Consider the following 11,150-nt stretch of genomic DNA (forward strand, 5'->3'; position numbering starts at 1 on the left):
ACAGGATGCTATCATCCGCAAAAAATAAGTGAGAAACCAAAGGAGCACCCCGGCAAATGCGCGCCCCATGAATCTTTTTTTCTAATGCTGCTTTTGTGAGAAGAGTAGAGAAAGCATCAGCACACAATAAAAATAGATAAGGAGATATGGGGTCCCCTTGACGAAGACCCCTAGAAGGTACCACCAATCCATCCACCGATCCATTGACTTTAAAGGTAAAAGAAACACTAGAAATACATGTCATTACCTTCGATATCCACTCCCCACAAAACCCCAACTTCTCCATAACCCTCTCCAGAAAGCACCATTCCACCCTATCATAGGCCTTACTCATATCTAACTTCAACGCACATACTCCATCTCCTCGAATATCCCTCCTCTTCATGGCATGAAAAATCTCAAAAGCCACTAAAGCATTATCCGTCATTAACCAGCGTGGGACAAAAGCACTCTGATTAGGTGAAATCACAGTAGGCAGCAACCCTTTTAGTTGATTAGCCAAGGTTTTAGATAAAATTTTGTACACCACATTGCATAGGCGAATGGGCCTGAAATCCTTCATACTTGTCGGGTTATCACATTTCGGGATCAACATAATGCACGTTTTATTTAAGACACTCAAATCAACCCCACCATTCCATCAATCTTGCACAAACAGAATAACATCCAGACCCACAATATGCCAAAATTTCTGAAAAAATAAAGCATGAAGGCCATCAATACCTGGAGCCTTATTCGGGTGCATGGAAAACAAAGCCTCGCGAATTTCATCGCCGGAAGGAGGCGACACCAGACGCTCGTTCATTTCCGCAGAAACACACGAGTGCAAGCCGGCCACAACCACGTCCATATCAACTGGGTTATCAGACTCAAACAAACCTGCAAAATATTGCTGCACCACCTCACACATCTCTTCTTTTCCTTTTTTCCGCACACCGTTCTCATCCAACAGACCCTTAATACGATTGCGGCGTTTCCTTTGGCTAGCTTTATGATGGAAATATTTGGTATTCTTATCACCATCACGGATTTCGTTTGCTCTTGCTCTAGCATGCCAGTAAGATTTCTCCAAACGATGAATATCATCAAGCTCATCCACAACCGTATGGCATTGTGCCATAACCGAAGCATCCTGAACCCGTTGCTGCAAAGCATCCAGACGAGCTAACGCCCGCTTCTTACGTTTCTTAAGATTTCCAAAGGCCATCGATGCCCAAGAAGACAACTTATTCGACACCAACTCAAGCCGAGTCGTCACATCATCACCATTCGACTCACTCCACGCCTCCTGCACTACCGTCGCACATTCATCTTTCGAAAGCCACATTGCCTCAAATTTAAACAACTTATTACCTCGCCTGAATTGATCATTTATCCCCGTTTTCAGCAGTAACGGAGAATGATCTGATCTATACCTCGGGAGATGCACCACTTCCCATGACGGGAAGAGGTTACACCACTCATCATCTGCCAAAATACGATCAAGACGTTCCCTAAGCAGAGTAGCGGGAGAATTCCCACGCTGCCAAGTAAATCTGCTGCCTTTGAAGCCCAAATCATTAACCCCACAGTCATCAATCGCCTCCCTTAAGGCATCCATCAATCTTTCACTCCGAGGGACCCCCCCCTTCTTTCTCCTCCAAGCTCACAATCTCATTAAAATCACCAAAAAACACCAAAGGAGGATTACATTGACGCCTCAATTGTCGCAAAAGTTGCCACGTCAAATGTTTATTCCCCATTTCAGGCCAGCCATAAATCCCTACCGCATACTAGCTTGGATTCTTCTGATCATCCAAAACCACTGCAAGAACATGATGGGATGAAAAAGAGATCACTGAAACATCCAAATCCTGCCACCACAAACCAATTCCACCCGAATTCCCATTACTACTCAGACATAAGCCATCTGTGAAACCACAGCGATTACGAACCTTCTCAAGTATCTTTGTATCAAGCATTGTCTCCATAAGAAAGAAAATATTCGATCTCTCCCTCCAACATAACGAATGAAGGGCACTAACTGTCCAAGGGTTGGCCAAACCCTGACAGTTCCAGCTTAAAAGTTTCGTTGCTCTTCACGGGGTTGGACGACACCAACCTCCGTTACTTGGATCACAGCCTGACCCTGGCATTCACTTTTTAATTTTTTGTAGCCACCAACCATCATCGAATTATCCACAGTCAACATATCATCCGTATATTTACGGTTCCCATTATTATCACATTCAGTGTTATTCACGACAATGGGGTCAACAAAGGAAAAATATGAAGTATCCATAGGGGAGACAGAATGTCGGGAAACATCCACTTTTTTATTTAAAACATGTACCTTTTTCTTGGGTTTCACTTTCTTTGAAACCTGAGCATCCAATCCTATGTGAAAAGTAGGACAAAAATCAGAAAGTTGCTTCGAAACCTGTGCTTCCTTGGGTAACGTCACCTCCACCCGGTCCCCCATGACATCAGCAGCCAACATGGGCGACAACATGGTCCCCATCCCATTATTGCTCAACTCCCCACAACTCCCATCATTAAATACTTTAACAATAGGTGCACTTTCCACCACAGGAATGTCCCCCTGTCCCAGTACAGATGTAGGAGTAGATTGAATGTGTGGCCCCCACTCCCTTACCTCCCCATGCACAATACTCTCCTCCCCCAGCCCCTTCGTATAAAAAGGCCTATCCTCCAGGTCCACAGGCGCTCCCCCTGCATTCAGCACGCTAGTTTCAACCTGGCATGAAAGGGATTTCGGTTCCTCAGACTTCCTTGCATCCTCCTTAACCACAAATAACACCTTCTTCCTTGCTTTGATGGCCATCGCCTCTTCTCTATTTCTACTCCTCCCCTTATGTGGCGAAGCTTTCAGCCATGCTCCCCACCCCAGCTCACTTTCATTCTCCGCCGAGATTTCAACACTACAATCCTTATCACTGTGCCCTAGAACCCCACACCGGAAACAAAAATACGAAAGGCATTCATATTTGTACTCAATCAGAGTTAACATCCCATCCTTCCGTCGAATACGTTGTTGTCGACGCAGCGGTTTAAAAATATTTAGCATAACTTTAACCCGACAAAAGCGTTCGATTCCAAAATCATCCACATCCACATCCAACACAGGACCAAGGCAGGACGCCACAACCCTCACATCTTCTGCCGCACGACAATTGAAAGGAAGATTGTAAAGACGCACCCAGAACGGGGATGAGTCCAGAACCACCTGCGAAGGTTGTTCGTCCCCCTCTATAGGTTGCAAAACCAAAAGCTTCTGTTCAAAACTCCAGGGTCTCCCTTCAAGGATTTTCTCCTTGTCTTTCCAATGAAAAAATTGAAAAACAAAAGTATTGGTATCAATCGTCCGCACAACCAAACCATGATTAAGAGCCCAGATTTGATTCATCGTCCTTCTAAGAGCATCGAGATTTACCGTTCGATCCGTAATCACTTTACCCACCAACATAGGGAGGTATACACAGCCATATTTCGAGAATCCACCGCCCCCAGATCGACAATTTCCTCCTCCTCCGCCAGAATTTTCAATCGGGCACACTTTTCTACTAAATCGTCTGCCATAACCTTCGAAAACCGGCCACCCTAGGGTAGCGACACCAGCCAGACGCACTGGGTCTTATGCCCTAACTCAGAGCGAAAATGGGACTTTTTTTGAAATTTTGCTTTCTTGAGGCGAATCTGATGGGTCTTCTTGTTGTTTTATTTGTGGTTTTAAGTGGAGTTGCTTTAAAATTGGTTTTTCTTGAGGCCAACTGGATTGGTCTTTTTGCTGTTCTACTTGAGGTTTTAAGTGGAGTTGTTTTAGAGTGGATGGTTCAAGCGATGTCATCTTAGGCTTAGCTTATTTTATTTTTTTATTTGTTTTTTGGTTATTCTTCACTGTTAGTTTCGTGAGTGCTTGTCTGGAGCTTAGCCCCTCTTATTCACAAAAAACAATTATTTACACTATGATTTGAGCTGAAATATATGATCAAGTCTTAAATTATGAAACAAAAGTTCTTGCGCAATGCGCACGGGCCTAAAAGCTACTCCCTTTGTATTTTATTATCTTTCTCACTTAGAATCTTGACACTATTCATAATTAGAGAGAGAATCTTTTGAATTTTTATCAATATATAAGAAAAAATATAGTCATATGGGTCTTGTTTGATTCGTCTCAATGAATACTTTATTAATATTCAATTATTATAATTTTTAGTAATATGTAATGAAAGATATTTAATGTAGAATAAGTGCATTGACAAACGTGCAAAGTTAAAATAGGAAAGATAAAAAAATACAGAGGGGGTATTTCACTATGTTAATAGATAAATAATCTTCTTCAATTTATATAAATAACCCTAACTATTTGTAATTAACTTCAAGTACAGAAACCTCTATTATGAAAACGGAGGAGTATTTCGCTTCTTCATGTACCTCAATTTTCCCAAATACGTTTGTATTATGCGTATCTTTCATTTACAAAATTAATAGAGATACCCTTCCATTTAGTTCGGTAATATTATTTTTGTTTCCGTATTTACCTCAATTTTCCATTAATTTATAATGTGTATATCTTTCATATTCTTTACCGTATTTACTATTGCATAGACATGTGCATGTATAAATTGTATGGTCCTGTATATAACAATGAGCATGCGTCAAAGAGAAGGACAAGGGAAAAATTATAACTCATACTCTCCAATTTCGAAGGCACAAGATGGCGACAACAACAAAAATTGTCATCCTCCTATTCGTTTGCCTCATTTGCTCTCCTGTGAAAGGTGAGTAGTAATTTGACTAGTTTATTTGGCAAAAATATGTAGGGTAGTGCACAGTACATACACATAAGTATTGGACGTGCATATTTTTTTTAAAAGATAAGAATAAATCCTTTTAGTTGTCCTCACTCCAATCGTCCCCCTAGAGGCTCCTTGCAAAGACTTGCACCCACAACTCTTTACACCCTTAAATCTCAAACAAATATTTGGATATAAATTAAACTCTAAACTTTACTAGTTCTCGTCTTACATGTGCATATGGCTTGTTACTACTTGTTCATTATTCTTATCATCTAAATGGATATTGAAAAAAATGTAGATCATTTCATATATATTGGATCAGGATTCAGTGAGAATAAGTTCTTATATGAGAACATATATCTTATTTGAGAACATATTTATGTTTAAATGTTTAAAACATACACAACAATGTTTAAAACATACACAACACTTTTTAGAATATATGCAATAATTTTTAGAACCTACTTAATTTTTTGTTTTTAGAACATATTTAACACTTTTTAGAATATATGTAACATTTTTTCAGAACAATAATTCATAGAATATTTATGATTTTTAGAACATGAACACGTACTTTTACGTAAGAACCTAATCAACACATATACATATATTGATATATACATGTTTTTAAATTTTCAAGCTTATGTCCTAAATTATTTCAAGTATGTTTTAAAATGATTTTATGTGTGTTCTAAGTTTTTTCAAGTATGTTTTAAATTGTTTTTAATATGTTTTAAATTATTTCAAGTATGTTATACATGATTACAAGTACACCCTGAATTAATTCCAATAAATTTTAGAACATGTACACCATTTTGTAGAACACGTACACTATATTTCATATCATATATAATAATAATATATATGCTATGAGGCAAACTCATCTTATCTCATCCCAACAAGTTTTAAATTGCTACTTAGCAATAACTAATCATCATCGTCTACCATATTAAATGATCAGATTCATGTATCATCAACACAACTATAGCAATTACTGTAGAACACGAATTTTCAAAGTTTAGAACATGAAAATAACAAATTTTAGAACATGAAATCCAACGTAAATAAAATTGAATTTCGAAAATTTTAATAAAGAATTCGTCAAACTTGGTAAGAACCTCTCTTGAATTCATGTCACTTTGGTAATTTATATATCAAGAACTTTGTTAAATTTTATCTTGAATGTAGTTGAGTTTATTTGAGGAGAGAGAATGAATATTCTTGAATAGTGAGAATGGTCATCTTGAGAAAAGAGAACAAACATGAATTCATTCTAAATAAGGTGAATATTTTCTGAAAAATTCCGTTGTATTTGTGAAAAAACTTGATTGAAGTTGAATTTGGAGCTTTAACTAAGTTTACCTTAGGAAAGAAAATGGGTATTCTTCAGGAGAGATTAGTCTTTTAGAGAGAGATGAAATAAATTCGTAATGCTAGCTAAAAAGATTGAATTTCAGAAAATTTAATGAAGAATTTAGTAATATTTGTGAAGAATTAGGTTGAATTTGAGTTTGGAATAAAAATGGATTCTTTTTTAGAAGAAAACATAATTCAGAACATATCACTTAATTTATAAAATATAAGATGTTTTCTCACATAAAAAAGTATTCTCACATAAAGTAGGTGTTTTCACAAAAGCTTTCTCCTATATATATATATATATATATATATTATATATATATATATATATATGGGTGTGTGTGTGTGTGTGTGTGTGTGTATGTGTATGTGTTGTGTATGTGTATGTGTATGTGTATGTGTATGTGTATGTGTATGTGTATGTGTGTGCGTATATATATATATATATATATATATATATATATATATATATATATATATATATATATATATATATATATATATATATATATATATAATATATATATATATATATATATATATATATATATATATATATATATATATATATATATATACGTCGCAAATAAGTAAAAATTATAAAACGTTTATATCTAAAAAAATATATTAAACTTGACAAATCAAACCTTATATAGTTTTATTTTTTCTTATATATTAATGAGAATTTAAAGTTTAAATTTGGCTCTATTATCGAGACATTCTAAGATGAAAAACAAGGAAAAAAAATTCGAAGCGAGTATCATATAGTGAATATTTGCCAATTACACTAGCCATCTCGTATTTAAGTCACCCATATATTTTAAACTATCTAACATTTACTCGAATATATATGGTAAAATTTATATTAATCATGAAAATTTCAGTCAAATTAAATCTCTTGCGTGCTTTGTTGGAAAGAAGATAGTGAGTAGGCGTATACTTAATTGGGTATCGAAAATCCCCTTGTTAAAATTAAATATTTTCTAGTAGCTACCTATAATCCCACAATAAATGAGACAAATTACATTAAAAAAGTATGTTCTAGTATTTATTGATGATTTTAATATCCTTTGGAGTTTGGATTCATTAAAGTACAAAAGAATGTTGCTTGAGAAAACTTAGAAATTACAAAATAATAGGTTAATCACAGTTTTTAAGATGTTTTTTATTGTTAATATCTATTATTCAATCAGAAAAAATTATAAAAATTTCATAATGTGAAACTACACATCGAAATAAATCGAAAAAGTTATATGATTATATTTTTAATTGTAAAATAAAATAAAACAAATCGAAAGAGTGTAGCTTGATAAAACTTAAAAATTAGAAATTACAGAACCATAGGTTAATCACAGTTTTTAAGATGTTTTTTTTTATTCTTAATATCTCTTATTCCATCAGAAAAAATTATAAAAATTTCATAATGTGAATCTACACATCGAAACAAATCGAAAAAGTTATATGACTATATTTTTAATTGTAAAATAAAATAATAATCAGTCAAAATTAATGATTTACTTTCTTAAAAAAAAGTATAGCAAGTAACTATAGATGGAGGGAGTATATGTCATTAGACCATTAATAATAGGAACGTGGTACATGGCCATATTCCACGTTCCAGGGGACGCGTTTTGGAACACGGTATGTGGTCGAGGAGTCCATCTGATTTATTCTAGAGGTTGCGTTACGCATTCCTTCTTCAGACCAGTGCAATCCATGTAACAATGCATTAGACGCACGTTAGACGAACTGTTTCTAATCTTAATCTTCATGATTTACAGATGCACAGACTGATGCAAGAGAAAGTAAAGCAACAAGAATCCGCCATGAAGTTCAAAGTATGTCAATTAATGATGATGGCATAGCAGATCTAGAAAGTGAAATTCGGGTTGACTATGCCCCAGGTGGACTAGCACCTACGCCGCCCCTAGGTGGAAGCCCACCGGGCTATCGCCATCCCCCTTCTGCTACATGAATTTAGAGAAAATTATTGATCATGCAAATATGATAATGGAAACCTCTTTACCTGTGTTGTAGTTAGAATAATATTTCATCTGTTCTGAATAACCTGAAATAATGGACTTTTACTTTACCTCACACTCTTTGACTATTTAGGAGTAGTATGATTAATATGTAAGGTTAACTATAGTAATCTAAAATTTAGGAGGATCCACGTGGGATATTGGTGGCGTAAACACACTAATTTCTTTGGAGCAAATGTTAGTTTTACAAAAAAATGTTATAAAAAGGTGTAAAATAACTGGTTACTGTTTAGACATCTTTTTCCACTAGGTTGCATTGTTGCAACCCAACACTCAATTACTCAGAAGTCAGAACTAAAAAAGTGGAGAAAAAGAAAAAGTGGAGCTTAAGGTCTAGACTCTAAGAGCATGTTTACTCATGTTCTAAAGAAATATGTCGATTTCTTTTTCTAATAAATTTTCTCTCATTTTTCAAAAGTTGGTCGTGATTTATGATTCATTTTTTACAAATGCACTTCACTCATGATTAAAAAAAAAACACATCATCTTTTTCTATCCTACTTTTTACTATACCCTACTCTATTTTCTCTCTCCTACATTAATGCATTATTTGTATGTTTTGATATTTATAATATTATACAAGATTATAAATAAAATTATTTTGGGTATTTAGGATCTTAATTAAATTCATTTGGTAATTAATTTGGATTTAAAAAAAATTTCAATTGGGATCATTCACCGGTAAAATCCTTAATTAATTTTAAATATTTAACAACATAACAACAAAACAACTTCGACATAAAATCACAAATAGCTGCTATCACAAACTATTTAAATTTCAATAAAACAAAATACACAATAACTGCTATTACAAACTACTTATCTTAAATAATCCATATATTAAGACTATTGTTCATTATTACGACCATATCGTTGCCAAATACGCTCAATTAAATCTGATTTAAGAGAGATATGGGTTGACTTATCGCGTATTGCAGCCCTTCTAGCCAAGTATTGATCCATGTTAAAAGGATGTTCGTTGGCATATTCAAATAGGGCCTCGACACTAGTTGTCGCACTTGCACTGTAACTATTTCGAGGTCGGTCTTCAATGAATTCTTTAGTGTCAGCATATTAAATATATGATTCCCGCTCATCCTCAACAATCATGTTGTGCATGATGATGCAAGCAACCATAATATTGCTCAATATGTCTTCATCCCAAACAAGTGCTAGTTTACGTGTAATAGCAAATCTCACTTGTAAAACTTCGAAAGCACGCTCAACATCCTTGCGCACAGCTGCTTGACGATAAGCAAATACTCTTTGTTTATCAGTTTGTGGAAGGGAAAATCCTTGGATAAAAGCAGCCCATTAAGGATAAATACCATCAGCTACGTAATATCCCATGTTGTAATGTTGTCCATTTACCATAAAATTAACTTCAGGGGTACTCCCATGAAGGACATCATCAGAAACAAGAGAAGGGTAAAGGACATTGAGATCATTACATGAACCTAGAATCCCAAAAAAGGAATGTCAAATTTAAAGATCTTGCGATGCCACCGCTTCAAGAATGAGAGTTACTTTTCCGATACGGCCTTGATATTGAGCTTCCACGCAGAAGGGCAATTTTTCCACTGTCAATGCATACAATCAATGCTTCCCGTCATCCATGGGAAGCCACGTCGCTCTCCTTGACCAAGAAGCCTCTCTAAATCTGTATTTGTCGGCCCTCTAAAATATTGTTCCCCAAAGCCAGCAATCACCCCTTAAGTGAATTTTAAAAGGGATGTCTGGTGCGACCTAAATGCAAGTACTCGTCAACTGCATCAGCTGAAATGCCATGCACTAATAAGTAGTGATAAAATTATCAAGACTAGTACTTGGTTAGCATTTTATTTTTTGGGTGTGAACTGTGAAATGCTTGATTAGCTTGCAGGTAAGGGGTAATTCTTAGTTGAAGTATTTCTAGGCTGTTAGAATACTCTGAAATCATTATGTCAGATTTTATATGACACTCATAATAGTTTTAACTACATCTCCTCCATCTCCAGGCTTTTCTTTCCCTCATCTTTGTTGGTGGGTTGTCAAATTATCTTATCCATTTTGTTGCTCATTTGGTAGCTTTCAAAGTGTCTTGTGAGAGCTAGCAACATCTAGAGTTGTATGGCCTCTGAAACTGAAATGTTTGTATTTTTGCTATGAGCTGTATTCTCTAAGTGTAATACCTTCTATATGATGTTGTGTATTGGAATCAAACTTGGTGTCTGGCACATAACTAGCCTAATCGTAAACTAAGGTTTCTTAAGAGAAGCAGGCAAACTAAATTTTGATGCAACAATCCTCAACGCCTTATCCTCCAACACCTCCATGCCCTCAGCCCCTCTCTTTAAAATGAGAAACCTAAGAAAAATCTATGCTAGATCATAAAAGCATGAACAATACTTGGCTTTGGAGGTCCCATATCTCATTCCAATCAAATTAAACCATCTTACCGGGAAGGGAACTATAATAAAGAAAGTTAATCATCCACTACATACTCATAGACAATTTGATTCATTAATAGCCAACAGTTCTTCCCCCAAACAACAAACATTGTTATAACAAGATAGTTTATGGGAATATGAGATACTACTTCTAACACAAAACCTCTACAACATACCATACCTAAAAAATGAAGATTATGTTCACTATATAACCTTCTCGATTCTATCAGGTTATAACTTAAAACCAAAATACTCCCTTTTAAACATCATATAGAATCTGAAAATCTGATTAATTCACCATACCAACCTAGTAATCACCATTGTAAGAATAATAACATCAATAACAACAGCAACAAACAACAGTTACAGGAAAAGCACGATAGATGCTAGCAGCATTCTTCAAAATTAACCTCTCTTTCATTCACACATGCGCAACAACTCAACCAAAGATTGCTTATATAGTTCATAAACCAACAATATCATAGTAGATTATAGAGTCACCAATGAATTTAAAAACAAAA

The sequence above is a fragment of the Beta vulgaris genome, chromosome 2, assembly GCF_026745355.1.
Source record: "Beta vulgaris subsp. vulgaris cultivar EL10 chromosome 2, EL10.2, whole genome shotgun sequence".
In the NCBI taxonomy this organism is placed as follows: domain Eukaryota; kingdom Viridiplantae; phylum Streptophyta; class Magnoliopsida; order Caryophyllales; family Amaranthaceae; genus Beta; species Beta vulgaris.